General features: G+C 36.3%; 1 long non-coding RNA gene across 1 annotated transcript in view; it reads right to left on the reverse strand.

The window, feature by feature from the left end:
* The window catches only part of LOC137578729 (uncharacterized), a 228077-nt gene that overhangs the window by 65301 nt on the left and 144913 nt on the right, over window positions 1-17863 (reverse strand). The window contains exon 5 of the long non-coding RNA XR_011032759.1: window positions 4399-4537. This is a non-coding gene — a long non-coding RNA (uncharacterized lncRNA). The remainder of the gene's footprint in view (window positions 1-4398; window positions 4538-17863) is intronic.

The following is a 17863-nucleotide window of genomic DNA, read 5'->3' on the forward strand; positions in this document are numbered from 1 at the left end:
GGGCTTAGATGGTTTAATCGTTCGGCTAGCACAGTTCTAGTGCCAGTATCTGATAAACCTAGGTTTTTGCACCAGGCTTGTAACTGGGACTTTGAAAAATCATCAGGATTTATTGAATCCATTATTCCGTTTTAATTTTGTTTCTTCTTAGCTAAATTATAGCTTTTCCACTGTATTTTCACTGGGTTAACTATGACTACTTCTGAAGTAAACACGAGTAAAACACGTCTGACTTTGGTGAGCTCTTCTTCAAGACTGTCCCGCTCTCATTATTTTATTTTATTATCTTTGTTCTTTTTCTAATAAATGATACAGCACACTTCTCGCACTGTCCCACTGCACAACGAATGTTAAAGTAATATATAACTTAAAGCTAATTTGTAACAGAGAAAAAGAGTCAGATATACTTAAGGCTGAACATATTGCACTGGGGGAAAGAGTAAGATATACTTAATACTAATACATATTGCTACAATACTGTCTTCAGAAGAATTATTAAAAAGGTTGGAAGGGGTTAGGGTTCCAAAATGGGAGACCCTAAGGATCTGTAAGAAACGGCAGGAGTTCAGGATGTGTTTTACGGTTAGGTTTTCCTGGCATAGTAGGCAAGGGGGTGGAGTAGTGCCCTGAGAAGGTGTACGTGAGTGCACTCTGTGTGCCCGATGCGCAGGCGGATGAAGGTTCCGGAAGCTCGACGATGGAGGTTGGCAGGGAAAACGATTTCTGAGCATCTTGGGTTGATCGTTTAGAATTTGTGATTGAAAAGGCTCCACAAATACTGTTTTTTTTCGTCAAGGTGTCGCCAGATATGGTTCCTTAAGTCCTTGGTGTTCATTGGAGTAAAAAGAGGAGTAATAGCGAGACTCATTTCACCCGCAGCTTTGTCAGCGGATTCATTGCCAGGAATCCCCGTGTGCTGGGGGTCGTATTTCTTGGATTGTAGAATGTTCCGTATGGCTGATACTTTAGAGAGACTGTGGGTGCCTATTATAAATGAATCTTTCTTTGTGGCTGCATACTGACAGGCTTTTAGTACGGCCTGCGCTTCAGCGTTAAAGATGGAGTTTTAAGTCGGGTGGTGTCCCCCAGCGATGATAGTATTATCGCTGTCAACTACGCTGATTTTTGTGCAGGTATGTAGGCGAATGTTGACTGTGCGTTTATTGCAGGACCAATATGACGGTGGTTGCATGGGCCGATAAGACTTAGGTGAAGGTAAGCCAAGCTGTATGCTGTATTTGGCGCAGCGCCTGATAGGTGACAAACAGTTGTATCAATGTTTTTTGTTTGAAAATCGCAGAAGTCTTTATGTAGCAGGTTGTGGTGTATAACTTTGGGATTAGCTGCATTGTCGTTTCCTCGATGCGATCCGAAATGCTAGGTAGCCCAGATATCCCCAATATACAAGCGATTTGGGAGCTGGGAAATGTGAGGCCCCCGAAAAGGCTCCCCACGATTCCAAATCTTGTAATATTTTGGCAAATATAGTTTTTACAATCTTCAAATTCTTTACTTTGGTGTGGATAATCGCGTCATCGGCGTATATCATTAATAGAACTACGGATGGTGGGGAGCCTTGTGGAAAACCATTGTGTAAATTGTAGGTGTTGGAAGTGACATAGTTAGGTTATGAAGCCTTGCACCCATGCCCTAATGTTCGAGACGGCAAAGCACTGCATGTAGCCCCACGCGATCAAAAGCTCTTTCGAAATCTGTCGCCAGAATGGAGACATGATTTTTGGTAGAAAGGGTGTTTGACACGAAATGTTGAATTACGTGCGTACTCGTAATGACCATGTTTAGTTGGAACTGCAGTTTTTATACCCTTGAAAAAAGGGTATATTAATTTTGGTCAGAAGTGTGTAACGCATAGAAGGAAGCATCTCCGACCATACAAAGTGTGAATTTTTTTCAATAACTTCGCTATTTTCTGAGCTATTGTCTTGAATAATTTAAGATTAGTGAGTTTGTTACACTTTTAAAGGACTGCGCCAAATTTTATAAGGATCGGGGGACTATATCATATAGCTCCGATAGGAAGTTTTCGGTCAAAAACAGGAACTTTTGTAAATAAACATTTGTTAGTCTAATATATCTGTTAATGACTGTGCCGAATTTGAATAAGATTGGGTGACTATATCATATAGCTCCCATAGGAACGATCGGTGGAAAACAGTGACTTTGATCAATATCTTAGTTATTTCCCATGCCAAGATTGTAGGTCGTTCTTTGGCAAACTTTAGCCTTTTTAGAAAAAACGTTTTTCCACTTTGATGGCTATAGGTACGAAAACAGTTACCAAAAAAAGTTGCAAGTGTATTCAAACTTTGACGCGGTCGAAGTTAGCCCTGGCCCTCTGGTTTCGATTGATTTAAGATGCATTTGGATTTGATGGAATATCTTGGCGAGTTTAATGGTTGTAAAATATTAAAATTTTCCAAGTTTGCCCAATATTTCATCCACAACTGGTATCGGGAACTTTTCATCGACAGTAATCTCATTTAGAATAAGATTCTGTTCTATCTTCTTATTAATTTGTTTATTACCTTCTTCGTAAAAAAATCGTGGGTATTTGTATGGGTGTTTTTAAATTGGGTCTTCGTGCTTAATTCTGATGTTATGTTTTATTGTACTGGTAAAGTTCAAATTTTTACCTTTCCTATACTGCATATCGCTAAATTCATGCAATATTTTCTTTAACTTTTGTATTTCTTCTGAATTTAAATGATGGCGAATACTTCATACTCGAACTCTGGGGGAGGATAGGGTATTGATTCTTCTTTTTCTTCTTCATTGTTGGTGTATTTGAAATAGAATTTGTAATATTATAATGTCACGTTATTTTCTTAATAGTTAATAACGGCCTGACATGCTTTGAGATGATGGAAATTGATGACAATAAAATTTTTTATTGTTGGGGCAAAGTTTCCTTGGTCCTTTTATTGCTTGAACACTCAAATTTTCTGATGTTTCTAGAAAATTGAAGTAATTTTCGTTGATAATATTTATTGAAGAGCCTGTATCTATAACGCTATGAAGGGTTGTTATTGATTTTTAGTTTTACATAGGCGTTTGACTGGACATATTGTTGATCTGTTTGATCCACTTGATTTGTTTGAGCTGTCTGATCCGAGGCTGATTGATGTAAATTATCGTACTCTCTCTTTGCCTTTTAGTAGGTTGATTTAAAATAGGGTTTTGATTCTGAGGTTGATTCTGATACTTAAGGGGATTTTCTTGTCTGTCCTGATTAAGATTTTCTTGTAATGCTCGAAGCTTTTGAAGTTTTTTGAGATTGGGATGATTTGAATTATTACCTAAATTAAGTTTGCTCTAAATTATTTTGGTTTGATTTGTAATTTAAATTTCCCGAGTTACTTTGATTGTTAGTTTTGGTGTTCTCTGTGGAGCTGTTTTCATATTGACCCTCTCTCTGAGCTACTTGTTTCAAATTAGACACTGTTGAAATATCAAACGCAGATATAGCCATGTCTATTCGGTCAGACGAATAGAACGGTGCGGACGCACTTTACTCCACCAATTTAGAAACTATTTGAACGGAGCTTGGTTTTTAAGATATTGAAGTGATCAAGTTCATTTAAATTTCAGTAATTATTTACTTAAGCTACACGAAAAAATTGTTGGCGCATTGTTTGAACTGTGTTTATTTATGCATTTAAGTTTAACACTTTTGAAAACTCATAAACAAATGGCAAAATAAAAAGGGACAGATTTATATTTTGGTTTTGTCTGCAATGATGAATTGATTTACAGAAGAAAGCTTGAGAACAGGTTAAAATGGCCAAAAATTTGAAGCGAATATACCCGACATACCAGCAATTTTTTTCTCCTTATTCCCCCATTCCCTTTGCAAACCACTCGTATGTGTACATGCATGCACTGATTGGCACGCACATATGATTATGTATGTTGCATTTGTTTGTTAGCTCTGGTAATCACCAGAGACGAGAAATGACGTAGTATGCTGTTAGCAGCTCTGACGGTACCGTTTGAGCAGAGCCGATTTATATTGATCTTCATTTGAAATTTGGGGACATGATGTTTTACATTAAAAACTATCACATAAGTAAATTTTTCCAACACCTGCATTTTTTTTGTCGTGTTTTACTAATTAATATAGTGGTCCGTTCCGGATGATTCATCCTTCACCTTGCCTGGGTTATAATCATCTTAAAGTTTCATTCCAATAGCTTTCCAAATGGAGGCGTGAAGTTAATTTGCATGGCTATATATACTCTGATTTAAATAGTATGGTATAAATAAGAAACGATGGCTTCATGTTTATAATTCATCAAACTGTGTGGCCACAACTTTAACCATCCTTATACCATCCGAATTATTACAATTTACGAAATAAAAAATTAAAGATAGGGATACCTTGGCAGTAAGACAATATGACGAAAATTTCTCATAGTTTTGTTCCTCAAAACATTTTGAATTTAAACTATTTTGGCATGTGTTACAGTCATTAATCATTGATGTCGTGCTAATTTCACCAGTTTGCCCATATACGACGCTGAAATTAAAAAAGTGTATGACAATTAATATTTATTTACATATGTACATACAAAGCGCAATATTAATGGAGCTTGACAAAAAAAAAAACACTTTTTCTGCGATACTACAAGGCCAGAGCAATAATTGTGCGTAATAATAGCGATTTAATTATTATTCAACCTCAAGATCAATAAATTCTTAATTTTTTTTTTTGTATGTTTAAAATTGATCAATATCTTTCGAAAATAGTCTTCAAAGACATTCGAAAATCAATACTTTAGATACCAAAACAATAAAAAAGGAAAAAGTCGTTTTTCCGACTTCGGTATACCGAGCACCAAATGAAAAAAATTTTAAATTTCGAAGACCAAATGAATGTCTATTTAATTATTTGACATTTCTCATCATAGCATATGCCAACTCCCTCACTCTTACAAACACACGTGCAGTCTAGCGCCACCACCAGCCTACGGTTAACTCCGGCATTATTCTTGATTAGTGTTTGGTGCATTTTTATACCCTGGCAAAAAGGGTATATTAATTTTGGTCAGAAGTGTGCAACGCATAGAAGGAAGCATTTCCAACTATATAAAGTATATATATTCTTGATCAGCATGACATGAGGCGAGTTCATATAGCCATGTCCGTCCGTCCGTCCGTCCTGGATCAACGCAAACTCCTCCTAGACCGTAAGAGCTAAAAAGCTGAAATTTTGCATGTAGGCTTGTATGTACTGCAGGGGTTGTATATCCGGATTCATCCGGATCGGACCACTATATCATATAGCTCCCTTACAAACGCCAAAGTCACGAATAGTGACTTTTCTTAAAAACTTCGTTATTTTCTGAGCTATTGTCGTGAAACTTAATATAAGTGAGTTTATTACAGCTTTTTATTACAGTTAGGAACGACCGGTCGAAAACAGTGACTTTTGTCAATAACTTCGTAACTTTCTACGCAATTGCTTTCAAATTAAACTTTTGTCAGCTTAATGTATCTGTTAAAGACTGTGCCAAATTTGATCAAGATCGGGTGACTATATCATATAGCTCCCATAGAAACGATCAGAGGAAAACAGTGACTTTGATCAATATCTTCGCTATTTCCTATGCTAAGATTGTAGGCCATTCTTTCGCCTTTTTAGATAAAACGTTCTTCCACATTGATGGATAATAGGTAAGGAAAGAGTTACCAAAAAAAGTTGCAAGGGTATACAAACTTTGACGCGGTCGAAGGTAACCCCCATCCCTCTGGTTATTTTTTCTGTTTCTATTTTTTCTCTCTCGTCATTGCTGTTGCAGTTGCTCCTCACATCGCCCCGATCATACCATCAGTAGTAGTTGTTTGTTTTCTTATTTTTGTTGTTCTCTCTTCTTTGTGCTTGTGCTCAGCTTCTCCCGCCTCCCAAAGCTTGGCTTATAATTGTTCTTGCACTCTTTCTGCACTTCAGCTGTCTCTTTGTGCTGTGTATTTAAATTTTGTATATTTTGCCTTGTGTTTCTTTTTGCTTTTCAATGGCTTGTTGTCTATCTACTTGCAAGGTTTCTTTCTTTAAACAAACTGGCCAAACCGTTGTCTAATGAGTGTGACTCCAGCGTACATTTATTGCCGCAATTCAAGTTTGTTCCACCTTCTGAGAAGTTGCACAAGAAAGGTACCCTTGGGTTGCCTCATAAGCAGGCGTCAGCCCTCTCTATTACATCTTTACAGTTTACTTTCGCCTACACCATGTTCTTGTCCCTCTTTATGCTCTTCTTTTCAGATTAACGTACCCAGTACAAGCCCTGGTGTACCTAAATTTATCCCTTACAGAAACTCTGGTCAGTTACAGGATGTTGTGTCATTAGACAAGTACTTACACTCTTCTGTTTTCATCCAAAAGGAAGTAGAGAATGGTGTCTTTTGCTACATAATAAGCAGCACATTTCAATAATGCTTAAATGCTGTACCTATTTTTTTTTACTTTGCTCATGACACTTAGCGATGTTCGCTATTTTGTTCGGATATTTCCAACCCCAGCCAACCCAGGATAGCTGAACTAATAGGCCGACATCCCTTAGCCAATGATTTGGCCGTCAACACCTCCAGGCGTATGCTAAAGCGTCTGCATGCTTTCGACAGACGACCAACACCGATTGCTCAATAACATTGACTCAATTTATTAAGCTTAAATTCGTTGTAGAAGCTGTCTGAAGCTGGGACAACACAAATTTAATATTAACTTCAAATTTTCTACGTAAGAGTTACATATGTGAATAATACATCAACATCATTGGACAAATTTGCTTTTATTTTAATAACGTGAACTGGATCAAAGGTGGCGCTAATGGCTATACCGGAAAGAAACTATTTGGCATGTTTCGGGGATTGGAATAAACGTTGGCCGCTATTATTGAGGATATAACGTTAATACAGTTCGTTGCTAATAACACCAAAAGTAGAGTACTTTTAACTAAAAACTCAAAGAATTGTCAGATATTGAAATTATGATATGGCAAATATTATTAACGATTACAGAGAGAGAGATGATCTTTTAGAAACGAAAATAATGACGGTACTTAACGAAAATAAATTCACTCAAATAAATGAAGACAACAAGGACCTGATTTTAGATCGTAAAAAAAGTTTGACTGGAATTTAGACATTGCGAAAGCATTTAAAATTTGCAGAGCGTTGGAAAGAGCAGATGGAGAGGAGAAGGACCAGAAGTTAAGACCCGAAGCAAACGTCACCTTTAGGGGCAGATCCTCATGCACAATTTCTGAAACATTCCCATTCTGTCGGTAATACTTATATGCAACATGCAACGCTTAACAAACTTGGGGCCATAGAGGAGAAAAAAAGAAAATTAAATGGATACTCCACTCGTTAACCAACTGATGAGATCAGCTAACGGAATGCAAAAGCAACGGATAATGCACATTATATCTCATCTTCAAACTCCAAGTAGTCCTATTTTTGACTAGTCCAGCTGGATGGAAAGACTTGTGATCAAACATAGATTGCAAATCTATAACAGATTAAGTGGTTACTGTAATGCCTATATAACTTGCGCTTCTACTGATAAAGCTGATGTGGCGATTGACGTTACAACGATTCATACTACTCTTAAAAGTTTGATTTTGTTACCGATTTGATGATGTTACCGATATGATCAGAAATTTTGCATCTATACAGATCTCTTTTTGTTTCCTTAGAGTACTGATTATCGGCGAAGACAGTAGATCGGTGCCGAATTTTTGACTAAAATTGTTTTGAAGCTTAAGCAAATTAGGGAAATCATAATTATGATTTGGGAAGTATAGAGGTAATTTTAATTGGGATTTACATCAGGACCCACCTGTAAGATCCACATTATTATACAAGGCAATTAAAACGCGAATAGTTGGTGCTTATTTATGGCGAAGTTTAAGGTTTTTCCAGCTTACTCAAGTAATGGGACAGGGGAATGCTAAGTTTTTTCCAATAATTCAAAAATAATTGAAAATTACGATATGTTAGAGAAGTTCAAATTGGAAATAATCGAATCACGAACCATAACGGTGTTCGTTTGTTCCACCCAAATTACTCTGTCGATGCCTAAACTCTGGTGCATGACTTTAGCCGCACCCCGTTTTTTCTTTTAACTCAAACCCGAATAGACATAGAAGAAATCTAAAACTACCTTTAGATAAAGCATGAAACAAGATGTGGAAATAAATAATAAAAACAACAACATTCGCACAAAATAACTGTAATTTTTCACATTTCGTTTTGTTCTAAGTGCATAACTATAGCCGCACTTTTCATTTTTGACCTCTGTAATCACTTTGTGACGTTGTTCTCATGAAATCGGTCGTGAAAAATTAGCTGCGGAGATAATAATATGCCAAAAGGATGGGTCCTCTCAGATTTTAAAGAAGGTCAAGTTCTTGCTCTCAAGGTTGAGAAATTTTCGTTTCGTGAATAGGGGCTAAACTACTGGAATTTTATTTGTTGATGCTCTTAACATATGTCGAGTTGAATATTTTATACAACAAAAATTTTAAAAACACTTGATACCCTTTAAAAAAAAAAAAAATTGTTATCTAAAAACTAAGAGAGTGCAAAACTGTAACATTTGCCTTTTTCTTCAATTTTGCTTACCATTTCTAGTCTGGGTGACCAAATGACTTCAAACTTTTGGATAAGAGAGTTAAATAGCTACAATATCAAATGGTAGAAGAATCATCATTCTAGATTAACTCCGAAAAGAGTTATGACCTACGCAACTGAAGAATGCAAGCTGGTGTTACAGTTTTGCTGTAAGTAGGTTGTTATAAAATTTGTTAATACTTTGTTTTTGTTTATAAAAAAATGAAAAGTGCAGCTATAGTTATGCACTTAGAACAAAACTAAATGTAAAAAACAACAGTTATTTTGTGCGAATGTTGTTGTTTTTATTATTTATTTCTACATCTTGTTTCATGCTTTATCTAAAGGTAGTTTTAGACTTTTTCCATGTGTATTCATTTTTGAGTTATAAGAAAAAAACAGGGTGCGGCTATAGTCGTGCACCAGAGTTTATAACAACAAAATTTTGCAAGTAGCTCCCGATAAAGGTATTTCAACGGCTGCTGTCCGTATCACGGGGACTAAAAATACTAAGCAAGAAGATACTTTTCGCGTGAGACTGCACAAAAAGAGTGTTATTGATACACTGTGGCCTACCTTACCAAGTTACTTTCGTTGAAGGAAAATATTATCTAGTTACGACAAACATTGATGTGACTGATGAAATTGTTAACGGGGCAGTTGTCAAAGTAGTTCATCTAGACTTTAATGAAGATAACAACTGCATCAATGCATTTTCAACGTTTGTCGAGTCTGGTTGGAATTTTCTAATGCACCCCAAGTCCATCACAAAGTGATAACACAGAAAAATTTAGATTTTGCAAGCAACCACAACTTCTTCTTTAGTAACAGAATTAAGGAAGTGGTTGTTAAATACATTGAAAACTAGGGCGGAAGTTATCATGGATCTCATAAGCAATAAAAAAAATCGTTACATTGATAAAGATGGCACAGTTATTCTAACGAGCAATCTTTTATTGCTTTCCTAACCTTGAGGACTTTCTTCTCCCAGGTCAACAGTTGTGGAAAACGGTATCACAGTGGTTATTGCAGTCATCTACGTTTCACTGATACAGTTTCTTTTTAACCGGCTTGTTAGAGCCCTTGCGAGACAAATGACCATCAACAGTTTAAAGAGAAGTCAATATTATACAATGATACGAAAAATTGATGACTGATTTATATAACTGAATAAATATAAAACATATAACCACTAAATATATTAATTTATGTAAATAGCAAAATTGTTATAAGATTAGACTAAATCACTGTTAGTACTAATTGTTTGGCGTATTACATTATGTAATGTAAAAAGCTTTGAATCAATTTCTTGCTAAAATACAAAATACTTAAAAAAAAAATTTCTTTTTGAATAATTTATTTTAAAAATCGATCGGGAAATAACAACTACAAAATTCCATACCACTATTGATGCAGTTTTTTCGAGATATTTGGACAAAATATATTCTGAAACATTTGTGTCTTACTTTGGTTACCATTATCCTGTGGTTACAGATAAAATTAAATAAGTAGAAATATATATCCAGAATCTTTAGTTGTCATCAGTCTTCAGGTCATTTGTTTCAAATAAAAGTAAAAAACCGTAGTTTTTAATTTTTTTTTCCAATATATTTCGGTTGCGAAGCGGCAACCGTCTTCAGGGCAACTACAATAGAATACAAAAACAATCTTGTAACACACAATATTTGATACGTCAACACCGTTCGACGTGGAGTTAAGAACTAATTCTTGTCAAGTAAATGTCTGTATATGTAAGCGCAGTTGTCGGTATCAGTCTTAAAATTAAGTCGTGTGGCGCTCGGAGTATTGATGATATGTAGCATCTTCATGGTAAACCTTTTGTTGTAGTGCCTCTAGTGCCCCTCTTCATCCAAAATTATTTTCTCTTCGAAATTCAGTGCATGGCCACTAGTTGCACAGAGTGTCATAAGTGCTGTTTTTGGTGTGTCTCAATAATGTCTCATTTTATAGTCAAATCTGTGTTGTCAATATGTATGTATATCTTATTGCACAGTATGTTTCCTTGTCCATTGCATGGAATTTTGTATATGACATTACTTCTATTTGTCATGTCTATCTGAGAGTATTGTCAGGTTTGTGTGCTATTTTTCTTTGATCTGTGTCATATTATTATTTATAGAGAGCTTTATTATTTTATTCTTTTAGGCACGTTTTTCTTCGCCATCGTTTTATATAGAGTGTGACCATCTCCTTTCTTACAACAAAATAATAATTGACTTATATACTAGATTCAAAAACAGAAATGGTATTTTTCGGTAATATACTTTAAATACAAATAAAATGGTATTTTCTGCGACATATTTCCGCCCCCTAGTGTTGAACCAAGTCTTCAGCACGATACTTTATGTCGCGGGATTCCAGTCCTAACCTGCATAACCGGCATCCGACTTGTATTCCGGTATGCTGTACTTCGTTGTAAAAATATTGTACAATCAACTTTTTGAATACTTGGTCTCCATCCAACATAATAGGACTTGTCGCGACGACGCCTTCTGCACGTATTATTCGGCTGTTTATGCGTAAAATTTCATCTTCACTCATAGAAAGACAATATTTAGTGAGGCGTAAACCCCCTGTGATCTTGCCAGTTTTAGCATAGATTATGTCATTGTGAAAACATTCCGCTTGGACATGGAGATACCATTTTGATAGATACCAATTCCATCGGAGTTCCATCTTATAACGTTTCGCTTTTACATTTTCTATAAATCTTTTGACCCATGCTGTGGCTCTTACCAGTTTTGTGAACTTCGAAATTCTATTTTCCAGTATTTTAAATGGGTGGTCATATTGGTGAACCAGCATTATAAGCCCTGGCTCCGTTGGTGCCTTTAATTTTGGCTGCGGTCACATCTTTTCATCCAATCCAAGAAAGGCTAAACCTTGTTGCCATATGTCTGTGGCAACTTTTATTGCAGTATCTCTTGTTATGATGTCGGCAATGTTTTCCATTCCATTCTGCCCCCTCTTGGACTTTTCGCATATTTCGCTTATTCCGTTGGCTACGAAAACTTGCAGCCTTTCGTTACTGGTCGCGATCTCGAGCTCGCAACTTTTAGACAGAGGGACGGCCAAGTACCGAATTTTGCGGCGAGGGAGAAAAAGGGACGCGATTTCGAGCACTCATCAATAACAACCCTTATTTTTTACTTGTCCTTTACTCCCTCTGTCTATATGTTGCGAGCTCGAGATCGCGAACCTTTTTCCCCTTCCCGTAAAATTTGGTACTTGGCCGTTCCTCTGTCTATAAGTTGCGAGCTCGAGATCGCGACCCTTTTCCCCCTCCCCGTTAAATTCGGTTTTTGGCCGTCACTCTGTCTAAAAGTTCGACTACGATGGCACATCGATCGATGTCTCATTTTTCGCCCAATCGGACCACGTATATCTTCGGGTATTCCCTTCGAATTTGAAAATGTCCCGCTGCGTGTATTTTAATTACTGCAGCTTCGCGAACTGTTGCTTTTGAATCCAGATAGTCGTCGACGGTTTTCAATGATGGCTTGAGCTGCTTCTGGTGCTTTACTTTTGTGTATCGCCACATTGTGGTTTTTTACAAATTGTGCTATAAATGGTGAGGAGGTTTCTCCGAATATCATTGACGTCATCTGGTAGACTGTTGGTGGTATTTGGGTATTCATATTTCTCCATAAAAAGCATTGTGAGACTGCATCTTCTTTGGCGATTTTTACCTGGTTGAACATTTCTTTAATATCTGCAGCAAAGGCTATTGTGTTTAATCTAAATCTTATAAGCATGCCTCCGATTGATAAAAGCCAATCCGGCCCAGCTAGTACATTTTCGTTCAAGGAAGTGCCATTACAAATCGCTGCTGCGTCAAACACTACTCGAACTTTTCCCGGTTTCTTGGGATTACTGGAATTACTGCAGAATGTGGCAGAAACCACAGTTTTGGGGATTTAACCAAGTTGACATTAGTGATTATCTTGGCACATTCTTCAGTACTTCCTTTTGGTATGCTCGCGCTATATCACGGGTTTTGTTCAGGTTTCTTTCTAAACATTTTAGTCTTTGTTCTGCCATTTGGCGACTATCGGGGAGTTCCACTATGTCGTTTTTCCAGGGTAAGTTTACCTGATATTGTCCATTTACTCTTTTAATAGATGAGGATAACTTGCTAATAGCCAATTTTTCTTCTGAAGATTTAGTTTTGTCCGTTGCTGGTTTACAAACACCAAATCCTTCTATGCTAAATTGGTTTTTAAGCATATCGCCCAGATATTCATCCTCGATGTGACAGCATACGAAGTCTGCTTCTCTTACTTTTGCTTTTATCGGACCGTGTATGACCCATCCGAGCTTGGTTTTTGCCATAATCGGACACTTTGGATCTACATTTAGTATGGTTTGAGTTGTAAGAAGTGTTGCATGTCGTTGTCCAATGAGGAGATGAGGCTGAAGATTACGAATCGATTTCAATTTTGCCATTTTTGTATATGGAAATTCTTTCTGTATAGCTTTGTAATCGATTCGTTGAGTTGGTAAATTCAAATCCTTGTATTATCAGTAAGGTGTTGATTGATTGAATGTGTTTTATTGTATAAATTTGGTTCTCTTAGTTAAAGGCTTGCTAGCTGTAGGCGCAGCGGCAGAGCAGCCGTTTTATATAAACATTATATATAAGTAAAGTAACAATATGTAAGACGGGCAGAGAGTGTGAGTTATGCATGCACATATGTATATTAGCGGTCAGTATGGGAAACATGCTGACCTGGCTCTAAGCGATGAATGCAATGAGTGCATATCATATTACGTTTTTACTTGAAATGTGTGCAATAACTTGGCACGCTGTCGCTGAGTGACAAAGACAATGCCCTATGCATATTCGGCTAACAAAGTGTTGCCGCTCAATATTTATGTTGAGTAATGAGAACTCGTATGTGCATACACTATACTACATCTCCCTCCTTTTGAAAAATAACGTAATTTCATGAAGTTATTTTAATTCTTATTATCTATAAATTTAAGAAATTTTATTTATTTATTTTTTTTTTTTGTGTTTTGTTTTTTTTTTATGATGTTGTACTTACGTCCCAATCAGTTTTATCAACCGATATGTGGGATCGTATGTATTCATTAAAAGTTCTATGACTTCTTTCTATTGTTCCAACTGTCTGGTGGTGGTGTGCTGTAGATGTAATATTTTAAATATCTAAATATTTGCACAAATTGTCTATAATTGAATTCTTGTATTCTGTTCCCATGTCCGTAATGAACGTCTTCATTGGACCGTACTTCAGGATAAAAGATTCAAATATTGCTTTAGCGACAGTATTAGCATTCTTATTCGGAACAGGTATGGCAACTAAATATTTTAGTTAAGTCACATATTAAAGTGACTGCATACTCGTTTTCATTTTCTGATTTTGGTAGTGGACCAATCGTGTCCACTATCACTCTGTCGAAAACATTTATGGGTGTTTCTGTTATTGTTAGTGGGGTCTTACTATGTTTCGTTTTTTGACATTTTCGTATGTACTCAGTGATATCACGAGTCATATTCTTCCAAAAATAATGTCTTTTGATTTTTGCTAAAGTTTTTGAAATGCCAGTATGACCTCCTTGTATGGGATCGTCATGGAAGTTAGACAAAATAGCTTCTTTATCTTTTTGTTTATCTATTAGGGTCACCGGGTTGAGTAGCGCTACTCTTAATGTTTTTAATATTTTATTGCCCATTAATTTGAAATTATCTATTGAAGTATTTTCAAAGATAGTTTCCCACGGTGCCACTTTGAGTTGTTTGATTTTATTTATACCGGCTTGCAGTTCAAGCCTTTGGAAAAATGGACCTAAGTCTAGGATTCCATTGGTATATAAATCGCCAACATCATATCTTGCAATAATTTTTCTGCCATGTTTAAATAAACATAACATATCTTTTACATGCAATGTCACTACTTTGCGTACTTCATTGTTTATGACTTCATATACGCTGGACTTAGAAGCTGTATTTAAAGATTGCGTAGGCAATTCTTGTTCTTTATTTTCCGCGCGGATTTTTTGTCTATTCTGATATCTTGTAGTGACTTTATTGATATTGCCAGTTATATTTTGTAGGTCTTTGATGGTTATTCTCGATAACGCATCAGCTACATAGTTGTCTTTTCCCTTTAAGTATTCAACTGTGAAATCATATTCTTCTAATTCGAGCCTCATACGTGTCAGTTTAGAACTGGGATTGATCATTGAGAAGAGGTATGTTAAAGGTCTATGGTCTGTTTTTATTAAGAAATGTTTTCCATATATATATGGTCTAAAGTGTAATATTGCGCAGTGTATTGCAGCTAATTCCTGCTCAGTAGTACACTTATTACTTTCTGATTTAGTGAAAGATCTAGATGCATAAGCAATGGGGAGTTGGAGTCCATCATGGTTTTGAGCACGACGAGACGAGTTCAAATAGCCATGTCCGTCCGTCCGTCCGTCTGGATCAACGCAACCTCCTCCTAGACCGTAAGAGCTACAGAGCTGAAATGCACTTAGGCTTGTATATACTGCAGGCGTTGTATATCTCGGATTCAGCCGGATCGGACCACTATATCATATAGCTCCCATACAAACCCCAAAGTCACGAACACTGACTTTTCTCAATAACTTCGTTATTTTCTGCGCTAATAATATTAGAAAGATTATTACGCCTATTAACTACTGTGCCAAATTTGAACAAGATCGGATATATCATATAGCTCCCATAGGAACGATCGGTCGAAAACAGTGACTTTTGTAAATAACTTCGTTACTTTTAACGCGATTGCTTTCAAATTAAACATTTGTTAGTTTAATATATATGTTAATGACTGTGCCGAATTTGATAAAGATCGGGTGACTATATCATATAGCTCCCATAGGAACGATCGGTGGAAAACAGTGACTTTGATCAATATCTTCGTTATTTCCTATGAATGTAGGCCATTCTTTCGCAAACATAAGGCTTTTTAGATAAAACGTTTTTCCACATTGATGGCTAATAGGTAAGGGAAGACTTACCAAAAAAGTTGCAAGGGTATACAAACTTTGACGCGGTCGAAGTTAGCCCCGGCCCTCTGGTTAAATATTGGAATGCGCCTTGGCATTCAACTGACCATTCAAAGGGAACATTCTTTTTACATAATCTTGTTATGTGTCGGGAATATTCGGCGAAGTTTTTAATGAATCGTCTATAATAATTGCAAAAGGCTATAAAACGTCTAGCGCTATCCGCATTGTGCGGGACTGGGTAATTCATGATGACGTCATATTCCTTGTCATCTGGAAGTATTCCTTTATCTGTGCATCTATGACCAAGAAAAGTCACTTCATGCATAAAAAATGAACATTTTTCTGAATGTAGCTTTAGGTTGTATTCCCTGCATTTGTCAAAAACATCTGTTAAGTTTTTAAGCATGTGTTTTTCGGAACAACCTATAACTATTAAGTCATCCATGTAAAGGAATGCTTGTGAAGGTTCTAATCCAGAGAATGCAATGGTCATCATCCTCTGAAATGAGTTAGGCGCTATTTTTAAACCGAAAGGTAATCGCTTGAAACGAAACGAGCCGTTGTTCGTTGAAAATGACGTTATATCTCTTGAACTTTTTTCGAGTTCAATTTGGTGGAATCCTGACCTAAGGTCAAGACACGAAAAATATTTTGCTCGCCCTAGTTGATCTAAAATGTCATCAATTCTAGGGAGTGGAAATTTATCGGACAATAATTTTTTGTTTATTTGACGATAGTCAATCACTAATCGCCATTTCTTTGAATCTGAAGTCGGAGATGATTTTTTGGGGACAAGTAATAATGGGCTATTATATTCAGATACAGAAGGTTCGACTATTCCGTCGGTTATCAATTTTCCGACTTGCTTCTGTATCTCGTTCACCTGACTGTGTGGGCTTCTATAATTTTTGATATATACTGGTTCATCATCCTTTAATCTCAGTTTCTGTTTGTTGAAATTATTTGTAGTGATTGGTTCTGTTTCTAATCCGAATATATCGCTGTATTTGGTGCATAAGCTTGAGAGCTGTGACTTAAATTGTGAAGGAAAGTTCTTTGATAGTTGAGATAATACACACTTTTCTCTAGTTTCAATATTAGTTTTTACTACTTCGTAGTTCGAAAGTGATTCATATGCCAAGTTATTTGTATTGACTACTTAATCTCTATTTGTAGTATTAAGTAGTCTTATGAATGCATTTTTTGTTTTTGCTATTGTACTAGCTATGTCAATACCATCTTTAATTTCCTGGTTTGGAATCAATACACTGTCGTCTTGGGTATTTAATTGAATTTTTCTAATAACTTGGGATTTTCCTGGTAACAGTATTGAGTTGTTGCCAGAACTGTATGTTATTGGTACATAAATTGGATAGTTAAGGTTATCGGGTCTGATTATAAACCAATCTTCAGACGGCTTGAAGTCTAATTGACAGTTGTATTTCTTTACGAAGTCGATTCCTAATATGCCATCGCATGGAATAGCGAAATGTAAATCCACGATATGAAAGTCGTGTTGGATTATATATTTAGTTGTCTGTATCTCAATAGGGGTTAAACCTTTCGATTTGGTTACCTCCTGACTTATTCCTTTTATGTCTATTATATAGTTAACGTTTATGTCATGATAGACATCAGAATTTTCTTTGACTATTGAAATGTCTGCACCTGTGTCTACTAGAAAAACCAGTTCTTTGGATACGTTAGCAAAAGTGACAAATATATTCTGACTGAGATTAATTGCATGAACCATTACATTTTCTACTGTTGGGCACATAAGGGGCTTGAGAGTTTCCCGATGTATTTTGGACTATTCTCACGTTGTGATTGTTATTGTGGCCTCGATTTGAGTTACCACGTCCTCGATTATATCCTCTGTATTGACCTCTTCCATTATTATTATAGTTGGTACCATTGTAGTTGTTGTGATTATTATTACGACCACGATAGTTACCTTGGGAATTTCCACGTCCGCGGTTTCCACTACGCTGAGGATAATTTCCATAATAAAGGACAGTATTTGGTTGTCCAGTTGCTTCCGTGCAACTGTTTAGGAATTCGGATATGGCATCATTCATGGTGTTGAAGGTGCCAGCCTGCATGACAAGTTTTACCTTATCAATTGCGCAATTCTTCGTCATTGCCATCATAACAATTACTGTACCTAAAATTGGATGTTCATCTATTTTTGATCTAACCTGCACACCCGGAA

Source organism: Drosophila tropicalis, unplaced genomic scaffold, assembly GCF_018151085.1.
Source record: "Drosophila tropicalis isolate 14030-0801.00 unplaced genomic scaffold, ASM1815108v1 contig_675, whole genome shotgun sequence".
NCBI classification, from domain to species: Eukaryota; Metazoa; Arthropoda; class Insecta; order Diptera; family Drosophilidae; genus Drosophila; species Drosophila tropicalis.